Consider the following 19,072-nt stretch of genomic DNA (forward strand, 5'->3'; position numbering starts at 1 on the left):
CTTCGATGCGCTAACTGATAGGCCTTGGTGTATGGGAATATCGCGTATACTCATACACATATAAAATAAAGTATACATATAAATAAGAAATTCTGCGCACTTTTGATGGAATAACTTAAGTCGTCTTAACACTTTTTTCAGTAGCTCACGAAATTGCTGGCTTTTCTGGAAATATTTAGTTAATTCATCATTCCTAGACGTAGCTCGAGTAGCCCACCATGTTAATAAAAGTTGAATGATTTATTAAATTTTTCGAAGACAGAACAAAATTTAATGACCCCAAAGCAAAGTTTGTTTTAGCCACTTAAGTCCTTTTGCCAAAAATCCCCAAAATTATATGAGCAAGAAGAATTAATTGAAATGCTTATTAGGTTTAGCTCGAGTTGTGGCAGTGCTACTTGAGTGAAATAAGCAAAATAGCTGAAAAATAGGTTATACAAGAAGTTTGTACATGGCAAAAATGCGGTCAGCAGACTACGAGTACACTCACGCAGCCATAAATACAGAACTTCCAAAATAAGAGTAAGAAAGACTAGTTTTGACGTATTGCTTCGAGTCAAACTGTTAATAAACTGAAAATACTGAACTGGTGGTCTGCTGCCTTGAGTTATGTAACTTGGCGAAGGCTAGTTGACGAAGCTAAAGCTCATCCCGAGCTGTTACGCTGCCTCGTGATGATGCTACTTTTTGATCATCAATAATTGCGATTTGAACATTGAACCTATTGACTCATAAAATTTAAAAAAAATTGGGAGAGCAATTAAAGAGATAAATGGTGTTAGTTTTGTTCTATTCAACTAGCCAAGAGAGTTTGATTGTCACTGTTCCAGGAGCGTAAAAGATTTTTCACAAAGTTGTGAATACCGGTAGGGTAGACCTGAATGTGATAGAAATGTTCTACACTTAATCATAGGCCTTCAGTTCAAAGCTATGTAACTAGAGCATGAATCTAGGAGAAAGGCTTTGCGTCATTGGGCCGACGGAGAGAAATTAAAGATATACGAATGACTAAGTCAAAATATAGGGCTTATTAATAAGGCTGAGCCAAAATGAAATTATGACTTATTATTTTTTCGATCTGAAAATCCCATGTAGTTCATTATGTATGTTTGTGTGGATTATGATTTCAATTGTATGAAATATTAGCTGAGACTTCACTTGGAGACATTGTTTCGAAGGGTACAATCTTCAGTGACTCTGCTGTATAGAATCGGTGGAATTTATTTATTTATTCAGTAATGTCTAGCGAAATTCAGAACACACATATAAGAGATTAATTGAAAACCAAAACCAAAGATCAGTATTTTTGGTTTTGACGCTTAGAAAATATGATTTTATGACATTTTTCAAAATTAAGAAATAGACGATACATGAGGCACCATGAAAATAAATTATTCAGCTCAGACTGTTGAACGGCAGAATAACTAGAATTAATTTTTTTAGCATAATCGCTTAGCATGGGGAAGAAATTTAGCAGAGGGATAACATGATCAGAAATCATTACTTGTAATAAACAAAAAAATAACAAGTGTCGTAAAATGCTGCTCTGACGTACACCAGAGCGAAATCCCATCGAAGAAATCCCATCAAAGAAGTCCCATCGATAACTACAGTACTGCACGACTTTACTAAATAGGACCGAACCCAATCAAGGAAAGCCGAATGAAAGCCGAGACAAGACAGTTTAGTATCGAAAGCTTTAGAGAGGTCCGTATAGATCGCGTATCCACTCTGGAAGCCTACGGGGAAATCTTCAGAAAAAACTTACATGTTAGATAACGTAGATCTTGGAACTACAACTACTAACTTGTCTTTGATAATACATTCAAAGAGATATTTGTATTATATCGATGGTTCGAAACTCGAGAAGATCTTAAGCGCTGAGAAAAATTATTATAATTTTTTTAGTTTCTTACACAGTTTTATAAAAATATACAGGAGATTTTAGAAATGTTTAATGTATATTGAGTGCAAGTGTGCTGTTTTTTGAACTCAGGAAAAAGGGGCTGAAGACAAAAATTCAATTTCTAATTTTTGGTTAGTTCATGGATAAAAATATGTAATACTGATAAAATATTCTGCTTACGCGGTTAGAAGTTGTATGTATTATTTTGTTCACTTTTATAATGACACAAAATACTTGGCCTATAAGTAAAGGAGATGTAAAAATTGTAAGCTTCTTAAAGTTTAGCAGAAGATGCCATCTTCATTGGGAGCTACTGGTTGCCATTTTTGTGTTTATTCTTTAAACTGAATTAATTTTTACTTTTAAGGGGCTAACTATGGGGCTACGCCAGGCAAAATTCTTACTGGACGTAAGAACCAAAAGAAATACAAAAAACTCATAACTCTCCCTAAGGATAAACTGAGAATGCTCACGGGCTGATTCTTGTCGTTCCTGCGCCCAACCCTAGAATACTCCAATACACCTTCTTCTTGAACGTAGTTCTATAGCGAAGAAACATCTCAGGGCTGAAACATCTCGGCAAATTGCAGCTAGAAAAAAGGCACATACGCTCAGTGCAACCCAACTCTATCTTAAGTTTAATAAGGGAACGGGGTTTGTATAAGATACTGTGATGAGCAGAAGGCATAAAAGACCTTCAGGCGAGGTGCAAACCTGAAATAAATCTAATCTATGTAGGCTATACGGTTAAGCTCTGAAAATATAATGACTGTTTGAAAACCTAGATTACATGTCAGTAGATTTCAAAACTTTATGTTTTTAAAAGTTGGTTGGAAGCAGCCAAGTGTGAGTCCCTGTATTTGCTTCGATATGTAAAAAAAAGGGTTAAAAAAACTCAAAAGTTTATACTAAATTGAAAATCTGTAACAGTTACTCGTTTACGTACGCACAGACATACATGCACAGTTTGAGATTTATATGCATATGTGTATAAGTATGTAGAGGAGGGAAATTGAAATTTGGCTCAGGGCGGATATGCAACAGGATTTACGCTTCACCGCCAACGCCAACGATAAAAAATACCAACAACGTGTGAGAATAAATGCATGAGCGGGGTGTAAATCTGCATATATGCATACACATAAATTTATAACTACTACAATCTCTTGCATACACACACACACACACATGTATATATATATACATACTTTCCACTGTACGGATACGCCTGTGCGTGAGCGAAAAATTCTGCAGAAAAACTGCAATTCTCTGGCAACAAGAGCACCAAAAAAATTTGAGTTTCGAGTTTGATTGTTAGTACTGTTATTTTGAATGCACTGCACATTCGTACATGCATATGCAGATGTATAGGTGCACATACGCGCTCAATATAACGCTTGCCGTTTGCCTCTCTTTATGCTGCCTTTAATTAAAATGATCAATTTAAAATTCGTACACGATAATACTTAATTTATAGCACTGGCGGCATGCCAAATCGCGTAAATACTTCGAAAAGGCAAGTAAAGCGTTCGTGAATTCATGGGATGCGTTATTTATCCATATGAATTCATTGATGTGAATATAAATCGGTATTGTACGAGTATGAAAGGTGGTTTGCACTCAGCGTCGTTGCTTCATGGCAGGCCTCACAATGTTTTCAGAGTATCACTCGCTCCCAGGTATAAGAAAAATATGAAATTTTCCTTTTCTTGTGTTCTTTTTTTGGGTTATATTGCAATATTGATTTCTTGATGGGTTGTCCGAAGAGTTGCGTGGATTTACGTTTTGCTTCAAATGCACGGGCGTACAATTTCATGTCACGTCCGAAGAGTAGATGACATTTCTGAGAATTTTTTTTTATCTCAGAAATGTACTCAATAGTTCGGCATTGGCTGCTATCCACCACTTGGATAAACAACAGATCTTCAGTTACAGCTGCATAAGTAAAATCCGGGCCATTTTCCGGATGTTCTAAGCCCTCCATATTTTTTTCTTTGTTATTGCAGAAAATTGTAAGGAAATTGAAAATCGTCACTTTGCAGACCTGAATGAAGGAAAAATATATTTTTTAATATTTTGTCGGTTTTTGGTTAATTTTTTTTAAAACAGTTTAAATAAAAATAAAAGCAAAAGTAAAAATTTTAGAACTTTTTATTTGTTTTTTATTCAAATATTAAACAAGTTGTTTCAAACTTCAAAAAATATTGCAATTCCCACCAAGGCGGTCATTCGGAATTTTTTTTTCCGTTTTCAATTAACCAGCAACATTTACTGCGTACTGAAAATGCCTCAAATATAATATACCTTTTGTCATTTCGAATTGATTTCAAAAATAAAAGAATTTGAATCTTTAATTATAGGGTGTTTCAACAAGAACTTTTACGGGAGGTTTCAAGCAAAAATAGCGTTGATTTTTCACAATTTTTTTTTGCTGACGGTATTGCGTGTTTTGTTCCATACGCAGAAAATGTTAAACATTTGTTACATGAAAAAAATGCACAAGACCGCAGGAAAGCGTTTGTCACTTAAATTTAAGATTTTTCAAAAATGGAGTTAATCGATGTGTGCATTGAGCGGTTCAAATATCAGAGCGAGTGATTCAACTTCATTAGCGTTCCAAGTTTCGGATGCTTTTCAACAAAATATTGTATTTTCCTTTATTTATTTATTTTTCTTAACTATTCTTCGTTGTATTCCTTCGCGAAACATACCTAAAATGCATTTCTGTTTTTATGTAAATCTTCCGCTTTAAGGATTGTTCGAATACCTTATTAATATTTGTGGAAAATAAAGCTGCTCATGAGTTTATCGATGACGAGCCTTTTCTATAGTCTTGCAACGAGGACTGCTGGATCTATGATATTGAAAATAATTGCAAAAGGCCACCGAAATGTCTCCCTATTTTTTGCTGAATACTGCGCCAATATACTGACAGCACTCTTGTTTTTTGGAGGCTTCGTACATAGTCAACAGCAAACTCAAAGATCTATTTTTGGCAGGTACCTTACTTATAGAGATCAAAGCAGCATTCCGTAAAATCCAAACAAAGTTGAGTGCTTCTCTAGAGTGAGTCCGTCATTCGGTCATACCGCATCTAATGCAAAATTAAAACACGCCAAAATTGATCACCTAGGTGGGTATTGAGAAACTTTGTACAACAGAATTTTTGCCAATCCTGAGTTGCAAAAAAAACAAGAAAAAAATAATACAATAATAATAAGAAAATTAGTTTTAATTAAATTTCGAACATTTTTGAAAATTTTGTAAAACCTTTTGAACCACAAATATGCACCTCTTATATACAGCACCTGGCCATTGAATTGTGACCGATGATAACAATTACATATTTATGGCTTTGACAGCGAATAAAAAGCAAAAGGGTTTAAAGGTTTTAAAAAAGTTTACATATTTGCTTTTATTAAAAGCTTCTTGACATATTTGCTTTAAATATATTTATTTTAAACTAATATTTCTTACTATTAAGACAGCCGCAATTCGTTGAGGCATACTGGCTACCTACTGTATTATCTTCATTTTAAGATTTTGGTCATTATACCACACATCTTCGATGTTTTCTTTAAGCTGTTATGTTGTGGTATTATTCCGCTGGTATACTGCCGATTTGAGGTATGCCCAACAATTTTCGATGGGGTTAAGATCCGGTGAATTGCCAGGCCGTGGCAAAACCATTATTTCCATTGAATTCAGACAATTCATGATCATCCTGGATGTGTGACATGGAGCTCCATCTTGCATAAAGGTGTGTGTATTCGTCTCTCAGACACTTTAGGGTTCCTAAATATGGCAGCGAAACGTGTTTCAGCACCTCCACGTACAGAGCGCATTGTTTCCTCAACAAAATGTAGCGGACCTGGTCTCTCTGAGGTTATACAGCCCCAAACCATAACACTGGGGGGGGTGTTTTACCCTTGAAAGCACATAAACTTCAGAATATCGTTCACCGGCTCTTATGCGAACAAAATTTGCTGTTTTTATGACCGGCATTAATTGCTGAAGATAATCTGTAAGAAGAAAAACACAACCACAAAAAAGTGTAAATATTCACATTTTCTTACTGCTATTTGAAAAAGGAAAAAAATATTTTTTTTTAAACTTACTTTTTTCCAATATTCCGCGTCAAAGTCTCTGTGAAGTTGTGCACAAAGTTGCCGCCAATTTCGTATACACGGTGTCGGTTTGGCTTTTGTACTGGACGTCTGCAAAAAAGTCCATTTTCGTATAAGAGTCGTCGTAATGCTCTTTCCGAAATATTTACTCCAGATTCCTGAACCTCTTTTAAAATCATCCGACTTGAAGCATTTCCATTCCAGAGAACTGTTTGAATGATTGTGTGATCCTGCCTGGTTGAGGTCATGCGTTCTCGGCGACAATTTTGGCGATTGTCTGAAGTTGCCTCTAAAACGTTGTTAGTATTTTTCAACATTTCAAATTTGACAACTTTTACCACAGACGCCTTGGATATTCCAACGGTTCTTGCTATGTTTGCATAGCTCAGGTTCTTAGCTTTCAAAAGAACTTCAATTTGTTGCTTTTGTTCCGATGTCAAATCGGTCGGATTCTCTAAAAAAAATTTGTTTCTAATAAAACTGGTTAAATTGAAAGAAAACGGATAATCTACCTTACAAATTCAAAAGATATGTATACCTATTTCGTAATTACTGTTGTTATATTTTAGACATATGAATATTCACTATTCAATTCTTTTACTTTTCAGACGATCTCAATTAGTTTTATTATGCTCTTCACACAAGATCGAACTAATTTGCACTGGCACTTGCACACTTAACTTTTCACTTATAAGCAAAAAAACTGATCATTTTCTAATTGTAGCAGGCCAATTGACCGGTAATTCTTAAAAACATCTAAGAACAGGTTAAACCCCCTTAATACCCTTTTTTATTTGGAAAAGCCCAATTTAGATTGGAAATCTTACCTGATATTTGAAGTTTTCAGAAAAAATGCCATCGGTCATAATTCATTGACCAGGTACTATACGTACGAAAGTACGGTCTAAATCTTCCCAGGCTCTATTAAGGGTATATTTGAGCTCTAGTACAGTCGTATACTTGCGTCCTTGCCTTGTCCTTTTTGTCCATAAATTTTGCGCGACATGCACTCCAGGGACTCTTCATGGGAATCAAATTGGAACTATATGTGGACACTTCATAAGCGGTATGTTGTGCTCTTCAAGCCATTTCAAAGATTCTTTGGAATACTGTCTTCATCCATTTTATCATCCAAGAATGAGATGGAAGTATATTCCAATAAATCCGTGCATATTTGAGATTTTATTTTGTTCGACACAAAGCAAATATTTGCTTTTCCTGATGAAAATACCGCTCACACCATAACGCTGCCACCACCAAAGTTTTGTTGTCTGGGCTATCTCGTTCGAGTCTGGACCATGAAGGTTCAGTTTGTTTCTTTTTTCACAGAGAACACAATATTGTCCAACTCAGTTCCCCACTGCATGTGTTTTTAAGCGATGTCTAAACGTGGTTGTCTGAGATTTGCTTTCAACACAGGCTTGCACACCAGCTTTTTTCACTTTACGTCATCTGTGTTGCGAAAAATATGTGCCATGTGCCTGACTATCACTTTCTCACACCATACTTTTTTTCTTTTTTCTTTCAGTTTAGCGCAGAAAAATAGGTGGTTTTTTATTCAGCTCATAGTATTCGCCTTCCTTATGCAGATTAAATACTTATTTTAAGTATTCTATCAGAAAAGCAACGATTTTAGTATAACAACCGCAACGACACTTAAATCTTGCGTGCAATCTAAATTTGCGTTAGTTGGCAAACAATCTGAGTTAAAAGTTGTTGTAATTGAATGCATTGAGAAAAGAGAGAGAAAGCAGCAAAGTTAAGTAAAGTAAAGTAAAATTTGATACGAATATGTGGTACTGTAGTATGAATACATCAACGAAAATCATATAAAAAGAAAATGATGATGATAATTCCAAGCCATGGGTAAACAAGTGGGGCCACTAAGGCCAGTTTTGTTATTATCTGCCGTGTAGAAGATTCAAGGACCCCTATTTAAATATGCTTTGGAATTCACTTTTTCCACAGGGACCTTTTTTATGAGGAGCTTTTTCTTGACTGAAATACGATCGGAAGTTTGCCCCTGACTGCCGAGGGACGATTCATATTAAAAAAAACCTATTCTTCGGTAGTTTTGAGAAATCTGTACCCACACATAGTATCCACATACGAATACAATATCGAAAATGCTAACTCCGAATGATAGACAAATGTTATCTGCTCTAAGGAGATTCAAGAAACTCAGCTAGTAAACCAGTTAAACAGTAGCGCGTGGATTTTTTCCATAGAGACTTTAAATATTTCTATAGAGAGTTACCGAGTAAGTCCTCTTAGATACTTCAAGAGATTAGCTAAAAAAGATAGGACAGCCGAAAAGACATAATAGTTTATTAAGTAATTTGTAGAATAGTTTCTTTAGAGAAATTTTTAGCTAATGATATGAAGAAGGAAACACTTAGTAAGAAGCCGTAAATTCAAACTTTTTCAAACAGCCATTTTAAAATGGCAGGGCTTTATTCAATTTTTATTGGTTGTTTTAAAACTAAAAGAATTGATTATTTTTAAATAAAAAAAATTAAAAAAAAACCGGAGCCTTGAATTAATATTAAAAAAATTGTGCCTAGAAGCACAAAAAAAAAAAAAAAAATTGCAAATCATCTTTAAATGGCTTATCTAGAAAATGGCTAAGCTTTGAGCATCGTATCGTGCAACTAAATTGCTCAAAAATTGTCAAAATATTAATCTGTTTATATATCTAGGACAACTTTCCCGGTAACCCTGTATATTTCGTGTATAACTAGCCAATAATTTTCAATAAAAAACCCATCCAGTGCCCTTCTCATCCTCCAATTGTGTAAAATAAATTTAAAAATAGAACTCTCTCTCAATATTTTTTCAACTTACTATTCAAGCCTATTCAGCCGCGCTCCTGTTGCATTTTTTATTATTTATTATATTAAGGGCATTTTTATTACTGCCCTTTTTCAGTGACCAATTGCCTGCATTTCTGATTTCATTTTTGCTTTACACTTCGTGGCCACATTTAACAGTTGCGCTTTGTTGCAAACAATTCACAATCGAGTCCGCACTCTGAATCATTGCACACGCAAAAAGGAAGTGCTTGCCGCAAACACATACACGCGCATGCCTACTATAGGCCACTGTTTTATCAACTTGATGAATTCCGCTTTCGCATTGCATTTTATGGATGTTTTAGTTTTGTTTTCGGGCCAGTGCAGTTGCTGCCCTGTAGGTAGAGTGATTGCTTGTTGACTGCGCGCGGCTCTGTAGTGAGGTAGTCAAAATATTATCCGTTACAAAGCTGTCACAAACACTGACCATTGAAACTGGATTGAGAATTTTCCATGCGCCCTGTGCCCTTTCGCCACGCCAGGCCACATTGCATTGCTTATTGGCGGTTTACATTCCCTGCGCTTTGAATTTTAACGGTTTCCTCTATATTTCCTCGATTACTATGCTGTCCCTATTTTGGGCGGCGTATCGGTTGAGTTGTTTCTGCCGTTGAATTGCGCATTGTTATATTCTGGATTTAGGTGATTGGTTGCGGTTGATGTGTGAGTTTATAAAACGCATGCCGAATAAATGTTTCGCTTCGGTGGTGTTTTGAATTTTGGTGACTTTTCTTTTGTCTACTATTGCCCATTGGTTCTGATTGCTTTTCCTGTTTTACATTCTTATGAGCTTTTGGTTTTTAAGTGATGTGGGAAAGGGAGGCTTTCCAATATTTTTTTTTTTCGATACGAGGGTTGGTATTTGTGTTTCTGAATTTGGACACTTTTAGTATTGTCAAGGATCATCTCATGTTGGCATTGAAAACTTTGATATATTTGGTGCGTGAGCCATATTCGTTTTATTTACAGTGGCTTTAAAAATTCATCTCGGCAAAAAGAAATAAAATGGAACTCAACTGTATAAACTTTTGTGCTGGTATATTTCCACAATTTTCAATGTGGATTAACAGAACAAGGCTCCTTGGACTAACTTGGATGTGTTGAACAATGCAGATAAAAAATGGATGAACTCTATGGAAGTGGGTAGGTCAGTATTTACGGGATACCAGGAACCAAAGGAATCGAAGGAAATAAGAGAGCCGATGAGCTCGCTAAGGCAGGTATTAGCTTGCCGAGATTGATTTCGAGAGGCATATACCCATCACTCTCCTTTCTGAAATGAATGGCAACTAGCTCTGGAAACGCAGTTGATATGGGAACACTCAACCTAGCACAAAACTGCCAAAACTACGCTAAGGACTTGGAATACGAAAACTACAAGTTTTGTTTTATCATTCTCTAGAAAATACTTTAAAATATTGGTTGCAGTACTGGCGGAACACTTTCTTATCCCACAACACGCAGCCAAAATGGCCCCGCAGTAAGAGGCCTCGCCGCCGTAGAGGCAGTCCCTGAAGAGACGGAGCGGGAGCTGCAATAGACCCTGGCTTAGCTACAGGCTTCACTCCACTTGCAGTAGTGGTCTTTTTTTATTGAAAGACCTGACCTTCCTGAGTGATTGAGTCTTAATTTTGGGTTGCCTTGGTTGCAAATCATCCTTTGGGCATGGTGACGCGTAATACCCTAGATTAGGGCGGTGCAGGAGAGGAGATGACGGGATACCTGGTTGTGGAATAACAGTGGGATTGTCATCGCTACGGCAAGGGGATTGACTGGCCAACGTCGTTCTGCGGATGGTTGGCTAGCCAATACCCATATGAAGTTTCCTTCTGAATCTTTATAATATGGGGGATAAACAAGCATTTAAGCCTCATCACCGCGGCAAGGAGATCAACTTGATGAGGAACATCAACGATAAACATATTATTCACCCTTGAAAGATATTGCTGACAAAATGCGGAACGACTTGGTAAAACTCGCGAAGATGTGAATTAAGAGCTACACCACCTTCATGTCGTACAATAGGACGGTCCTCTTGAAGGAATTATAAAGTGGGAGTGTGGTTCTTGTTCAGTGAAAGTACATTCTCCTTATCGATTGGATACTTAGTTTAAAATAGCACTTCTTTTAAAGAGAGTCTCTGGTGATATTATAGGACCAGTATTAGTATTGATTTTCAAGGAAGTGATGCCTGCTACTAATTCAAAATTATAACTGCTTGGATTTAGATATCGGCGAACGTCTGTCAACTTTTTTTTGGTACCAATGAGTGACAATGTTTGTAGTCTTGCTATCATTCACCGCCGGAACTATTTTGTTTTCGGTTTTATGCCAATTTCTGAAATAGTAGAGATCGACTGTATCAAGCAAGCTACCTTTCTAGTCCTGAATTAATTAGTCTGGATCTATTTTCGCCCCTGATCTGTTGCTGTCTTCATACGAGTTTGATTTTTGTTTAATACTCTAATATATTTTTCAACTTTATCCATCTATTCATAGTTTTTGTGAGAAAACTCCCTATTGGATGCGATAAGATGTGTTGTTCTTGCACTAAGTTCAGTCACGACACACAGGGGTTTGTTCGCTCCGCTCCTCGACAAGGCTCCTCCATCGAAGTGCACGGTTCTGGGTTCTATTCTTTTTGCACCACTCCATGTGATGTCGGCCTCTGTTAGCTCTCGCAATATCGATCTCCTCCAAGTATTCTTTGGCCGACCGCGATCGCTGCTCCCTTGCGGGTTCCACTCCGGCGCCATTCTCGTGATGCTATTCGGTGGTTTTCTAAGCGTGTGACCTAACCAGCGCGATTTTCTGCTTTTGATTTGCCATAGGATGGGTTCATCATTCATTAATCTTTACAGCGCATGATTGCTAATGGTGCTCGGCCAAAATATTCGACAAACGAAGCGGAAGCATTTGTTAACGAAAGGGCTGCAGGTTCTATGTGATGGTATTAGAGACCAGCCATGCTTCACATCCGTACAACAAGACTGACTTCACGCATGAGCTGAGTATTCGCAGTTTAGAGCGCCTGGAGATTTGCGAACTTGATATCTGCATCTGCTCCGCCGTCTGTCGTGATAGTGAAGCTGAGGTAGCAGAAGATTTCGTCAAATTTCACCAGGCACCCGTCAACAATTGTATGTCTTGCTCACGGAATAAAGTCTTGCTCACACTATCAATTACACTTAGACTCTCATAGCTTTCGTCTTGACAATGTTGACCTGCAGTCCGACAGCGCGTGCCAGCTTGACTAGTCTGTCCGCTTCCGTTTGCATGTCATGCAAGTTTTTGAGAGAGGAGACATGTCATCCTCAAAGTCCTCGAAGTCCGAGTCTTCAAGATGTCTTCTGAAACTCCTTACGATGCCTTTTTTAAGCAGGGTCAATTAGCTCATGACGTCGTCTAGGACGGGGCGACAGAACACAACCTTGCTTTACTCTTGGTTGGAAGGGAATGGGTCGCCGATATTACCATTGCGAAGCGCTGCCAGTTCAAAGTTGTCGGAAAGGACTCTGATGAGCCGGATTATCTTAGTGGAAACGTCCTTTCTACTCAACGCCATGCATAACCATAAACTATTCTGAACATTTTGTGAATCTAATGAGTCTCTTTGGTGGGGCTGTACCTCTCTCTGAAATCTAAAGCTCACTGTTGAAAAATCAGCACATTCAGTCAGAACTGTTCTCAGCTCAACTGTACTATAAATACTGCAGATGTGGCTCCGAAACTAGCAACCTTATGACCACTAACTAGTAGCCTATCATCATAGGAAGTCGTTTATTCGTTTTGGTAGCAGCAATAATTTCTATCCTTTGACTTCATCGATTGGTGACCAGATTTAACGGTTCACCCTGCTGATTTTTATATAAGTCCACCTACTGTTAGCGCTTGCGATTAGTTGTTCCAATCTTTGTCGCCTATACGTGAAAAATGTCAGTGCAGCGGACTGGTATGCGTGAACTTCATTGTTCGAGTCTCATCTCAGACACTTTATTAATTGAATAGGAATCTTACATATGGGTTCATTTGCTTTTTTTATTAAGAAATATTTTTATGAAAGTATACTATTTTATACGCTTACAGAAAAGTCTAATCATAAAATAATAAAAAATAAATTAATGCAACGGCTAAAGTGGGCTCGGCTTGAAAAACCTCAAAATAAATTTATTGCTATCTGCATGACCTTTCAAATATCTCACGCTTTTATAAATCAAGGTTATTGATGGCATCTTCATGCCTCTCACCCATAAATATTTAATGTACATACATTCTTGTATATGTGTTTGTGCGTTAGGAGTATACATCTTGGCGCCTTCACTTTGGAAGTGATGGTTCAATAGCGCAAAAATACGTTGATTACTAAAAAAGCTTCACGCGTTCCAAGTAGATAACCATCAATTATAGGTTTCTATTTCTGTTGATGGCTGACTTGGTAGCTATCCAGCCAACCTTCGAATTGTTAGTGGACGCAAACACTAAACATATATACCCCAAAATGTCAGTCTATGTAGATGTGAAAAACGCTGTTGCCGCTTTAGTTTAAGCGAAATCACTTGGTGGCCAGCCGCTCCCAATATTGGTTTTTTCCAATCCACTTCACCCACATAGCAACTGAATCGAGTGACTGGCAAGTTTTTATGTATGAGCATATATGTGTGCATGTATGCAAGAATCTGTAGGTATGTATGTGTGATAGATAAACATGCACTCAAACGTATAAGTGGTGAGCAAAATCGTTTCCACTACCCCTTCTAATAAGCCGTATGCCCAATAATAGGAGGGTTTCCTTTTATATTTTGTGCCAAATAATGCAAACACAATAAAATAATGATGAAAATGGCTTTATTGTTTTTCAAAATATTCTACTTGAAAATCAATATACTTATAATTTCGCTTGATCTAAATTTCCTAGCACCTAATGATGAAAATGGCTTTATTGTTTTTCAAAACATTCTACTTGAAAATCAAAATACTTTTAATTTCGCTTGATCTAATTTTCCTAGCACTCTTGACACACTCAGAAGTGGATACTTTTAAAACGCGGTTTTTAAAGGCTTCAACAGGTTTTTCAGGCGTTGAAAAACGTCAACGCCACATTTTATTTATTTTATAAGAAAACCCCAAAATATAAAACCTTTTCAATATTTTTCTTTTAATTTGCCTTACCAGACCGATTTTTTAGGGAATAAAAGTATTATTTTTTAATCTCTTACTTCAATACTTTATGCGGCATACAGCACTTCAAAAATAGTTTTTTTTTTTAACTTATTGTAAGGTCTCCTTCATGACTGTGGCGTAATAGTTTCTTGGAGAAGATGATAGTGCCAGAAATTATTGCACCATAAGGTAATTGAATGCCCTAAGGTGGGGCCATTCGTTCTTCCTAGAAACTATGGGAAATCTTTATATATATAAATATTTACTTGAAATATCTTTTTCATTAAAAAAAAGAAAACAAATTTTAAGATTAAAAATTAAAAAAAAAATATTTTTTCTCCAATTTTCATCGTTTTCTCCACTTTATGCGGCTATAAAATATTTTTCTGTTAATTCGGATTTTTTTAAATAAATATTTCTAAACTCAGTGTGTACTCCCAATAAAATGCTTCACATTGCCTTATTCGTTCAGGGTTGCACAGTTTTGAGGGGGCTGCACATTTAACGAAAGAAGATCACATAGCGCTTTGAAAATTATTGAGGTAGCTTCAATCCGAATTCCATCTTTTATGTATGTTGAACCCTCTGTTTGGTCCGAGTATTTCAATGCGCGATGAAACAAGAGCCTTTTCGTTTGGCTTTTAATTCTGTCAGCAACTGTATGCAAAGGCTGTGCCACTTAGTGCTATTGATGCATTCGTCGAAAGTTAATCTGAATTCTGAACCCATTTTATTTAGATGTTTATATCAGAAATTGTTTTTTCGTATCACATACTGCGACAATTTGTGCGGAAGTCTGCTTTCTTTATATTCATAAAAAGTTTTGAAAATATGTTTCATGTGAATATCCAATGTAAAAAAGTGGCTTTCTCCAACTGCTGTTTCCAGCAAAATTGCATAGTGTGGCGTGAAATCTGTCTATCACACACTTGAGCAGCATAAGATTGTATGGATCTGCAGACAGCTGAAAAAAGTTTCCATGTTTTAGCAAGAAAATCCTTCCAGGTGCAATTAATGCTTGCCTTAGCTGCGTTGTTTCTTGCTTTCAAATGTTTTCCGAATGTGGTTTTTGGTGGAAGCATGACACCCAAATAACGATATTCTGCCATAATACTTACATCCTCGCCAAACAGTGTTGTAAGCTAATATTATAATATAATATAAAAAAACCAAATAATATTTTGAAGACAAGAAACAAATTGCAGACAAGAACAAAGAAGCTGCACATGACACATACAGCGAATAAAGGCAAATTTTTAAAATATAAGTTAGCCGGATGTTGGAAAAAGAAAGGGAGAAGTCAGCCTTCTTGCTTCACCTTTGTTATTCGGCTATAGTATGAACTATATTTTTATAAAAGATTTATAATTTTGCAGCGAGATGTATATGAAATGAAATCGGAGGGCAAGTATGCAGAATACATCTGTGAGTCACTGTACATGCTTGCACACGTATACTAAGTTTTACGTATCATATTGCTGCATTATATTCATGTTTTAAGCTTTTAAAAAGAATCTTAAAGCACATCCGAGCATTTTTCCTCACCTCTAAGCGCTACAAATCCGCACAAATACCGGAAGGTATCTAATTGCTTTCTTAGCATTCCGCCTAAGTGCTGGATTGTCGGTCGCGGTTTTGGTTATGTTTTCTGGTTGTTGTTAGGTTAACTGTATTTACATGAATAAGCCAACGAAATGAATACCTACAGTATTACCATCGGGCTTAATTATTAGTAATAATATAGATATATACAGTTATGCGGTGAATGGTATATACATATATATGGTGTATGCTGTATGTATTTGTTTGGGTAATATGAAAATCAACAACCGCAACGCAGAAAATAAAATTTAAATGAGAGAATGAGTGTGTGCTGGTGAAAGGTGAAAGCTTCTGGTTGGGTGCGGTCTGTCGCTGATTATGATCGATGCCTCAGACATGTCGATAGCTTCGCACTCAAACTAAATATTCACGCCAATACAAATATTCGCATACTTATGTGTGAAAATGTGTAAGCTATTAGAGGTGTGGTCGCAAGGCACGCTAATTCCGTACAGGGTGGCTGGTGATATTTGGGGCATCACGAGAATATTTTTTTTGTGTTTTGTGATTCATGTAATTAATTTATTTTTAATTAACTCAAAGGAAAAATAAATTTGAATCATCGCTTTTTGAAAGCCATATAATTTAAGTGGCCTCTATGTTGAGTGGTGCACAAGCAACATCTTATCACAAGATTCTTCATCAGCATAAGCGCGAATCCCACCACTTTATTGATCAAATTGATTACACAGGTCTGCAAAGAAAACTTTACTTTACTAATTTTCTGTTTTAGAGCAATAATTCTGATGCTAAGCATCGAAAAGCAGGAAATTATTCATTCTTTGCTTTTGCCAGCTTTACGTCGATTAGGGGATGAAGACGAGAAAGTCAGCACAAAAATAAAGGAATCACTAAGGATATTCAGTTTTGAAGTACATTTTTTCTTATGTTTTACTAATCAATACTTTCTTGTATCCTTGAATTAAAAACACTCCGATGTTCAGCCAATTATTATCTTATAATTATGAAGAAAGAGTAATTTTTTCTTAGTTTCGAAACGTTCCACCAGTTTTTTCAAAACAAATTTTGCTCAAAAATATATGTTTTTCTCCAATTGTAAAGTAAAATAAACCAAAAGCTGATGCTTAGTATTTACATCATCCAATTGACTGCCAGCATTGGATAAAACTTTCTGTTTACAATAACCCCTGAATCTAAAATCAGATGCAGTCAAAATCGGAGGCAAGTGGAAATTCTTAAAACAATTTTATCCATGGCATTAAACCATAATAACACCGATTATGTTATGTGTTATGCCGCTGTAGTCGAATGGGTTGATGCGTGACCACCATTCGGAATTCAGAGAGAATCTCGAATTCGGTGGAAAATCAAAATAAAGAAAAAGTTCTTTCTAATAGCGGTGGCCCCTCGGCAGGCAATAGCAAACCTCCGAGTGTATTTCTGTCATGAAAAAGCTCCTCATAAAAATATCTGCCGTTCGGAGTCGGCTTGAAACTGTAAGTCCCCCCATTTGTGGAACAACATCAAGACGTACACCACAAATAGGAGGAAAAGCTCGGCCAAACACCCGAAATGGGTGTATGCGCCAACTATATATATATATATATATATATATATATATATATATATATATATATATATATATATATATATATATATGTGTGTGTAAGCCTATCACATTCAGTCGTAATAACACAAGGCTGAAAGTAATTCCTTTCCCACGGTATTCAGTGAGCGGTTTCTTCAAAACCATATATTAGACAAAGCAAGTGAATCATATGGTGAACTTCGGGACTACCTGAGTCAGATGTGCCCAGCACCAACAAGTATCTTTTTTTAAGATCCAGACGTCAAGATGAATCCGCTGATACCGCATTTACTTAATGAATTGCTGCGATAGAGGTGACGCTTGAGCTATCATTGCTTCATAAAGTTAGGGAGGGCTTCAGTAGAGAAAAAGTGGTATTATCTAAGAACATGAAATTGCTGAGGCTGCCACTCCCGCTTATGCAGCTACCCAGAGATGATATCACTAAAGTCATCAAATCCTAAAAGAAGCTCAGAATTGAACTGAATGATAAGACAAACCTCCATTTGAAAGAAAACTCCAGGAGTGTACCCTGCACTGGTACAAAGATGCTTCGAAGACAAGAAAGACATATATGGTCCTAGAATCAAGGACCATAAAAAGACATATTTGTACGAAGTCGTAGCAGCATTTTGAACATCTGGATAATACATTAAAAGGAAGTGGAAAAGAAAAAGCAAGGCACGACCTATGTGGAACCGCCGGATTGAAGTTGGAGTTGGAAGTATACAACATTATTTCATTTTGTGTTGATATTCTAAAGTTTAAGGCGAAAGAAAAAAGCGAACTGCGGTGAAATAGCACACCAGCCTAATTACTGCGTCCGTTTGCTCAAAGGCTCTGCTTGAACTCACTTTGGGGGAAAACTACCCACGTTCCAGTATGCGAAAGTGGTAAATAACCCACAGGTGTCAACATTGCAAATCTCCATTTTTAAAAAACCCAATTAAAAACTTAGGAAGACATTTGAACGGCGTCTTGAACTACAGATCAAATTTAAGAACTATAAATTCGATGTGGTCAAGGACCTCATGTATCTTGGGTCCACTATTACCAGCAACAACTATGCCATTCTTGATATTGGGCGAAGGATAACTCTTGCCAACTCATCATCCCGTTGGCTTGGATAGTCACAATCAGATGCAGACACTCTTGAAGTTTTCAAGAGGAAAGTAGTTCGCAAAATTTTTGGTTCTGCTGGCGTAGATTACGGTTACCGCATTCGAGTGAACCACGGGCTGTATGAGCTTTACGGAGATATTAACATAGTAAACAAGTCACCCTGCAGCGAATAAGTTAGCCGGGTCATGTTGTCCATATAGAAGGAACTGCTCTGGCGATAGCGAAGAGGCGAAGGACCAAGTTTAAGCTGCCCTGGTTTCTCTTGGCTTAAGAAACTTGAAAAGGTGTGCAGAAAACGGAGACACCTGGCGAGAAATTATTCGGGAGGCACTTTTCGGTACTGGTAAAAACTTATAAATTGGAGACAATAACAAATATAAATGATTACTGACTCCGAAAAAAAAATCAGTTAGCACAATATTTTTTGGCAGCCACCCTGTATTTATTACTTATACATTCAGTTACACAGCTGGTAACGCAGGGCGCTGCTAACGCAAGTTACTGGGCCATTTCGGGCATTTTCTTGAAATATTTCAATCAAAGAAAGGATTATGTGGGGGCTAAGCGGAAATTGGCCAAATTAATTTCAATTAAACAAATGTTTCCACTAAGTCTGTGAGAGTGTATGTTTGTGTAAGTAGGCGGCTATTCTCGTGCCGAAGCAGAAATACGAAAAAATATAAATGTAAATAAAAAGTGCAAATAAGAAGCGAGAAAAAGTCGCAAACTTTTCCATGACCGCTTTACCTATGCA

The sequence above is a fragment of the Anastrepha ludens genome, chromosome 6 (genome assembly GCF_028408465.1).
Source record: "Anastrepha ludens isolate Willacy chromosome 6, idAnaLude1.1, whole genome shotgun sequence".
In the NCBI taxonomy this organism is placed as follows: domain Eukaryota; kingdom Metazoa; phylum Arthropoda; class Insecta; order Diptera; family Tephritidae; genus Anastrepha; species Anastrepha ludens.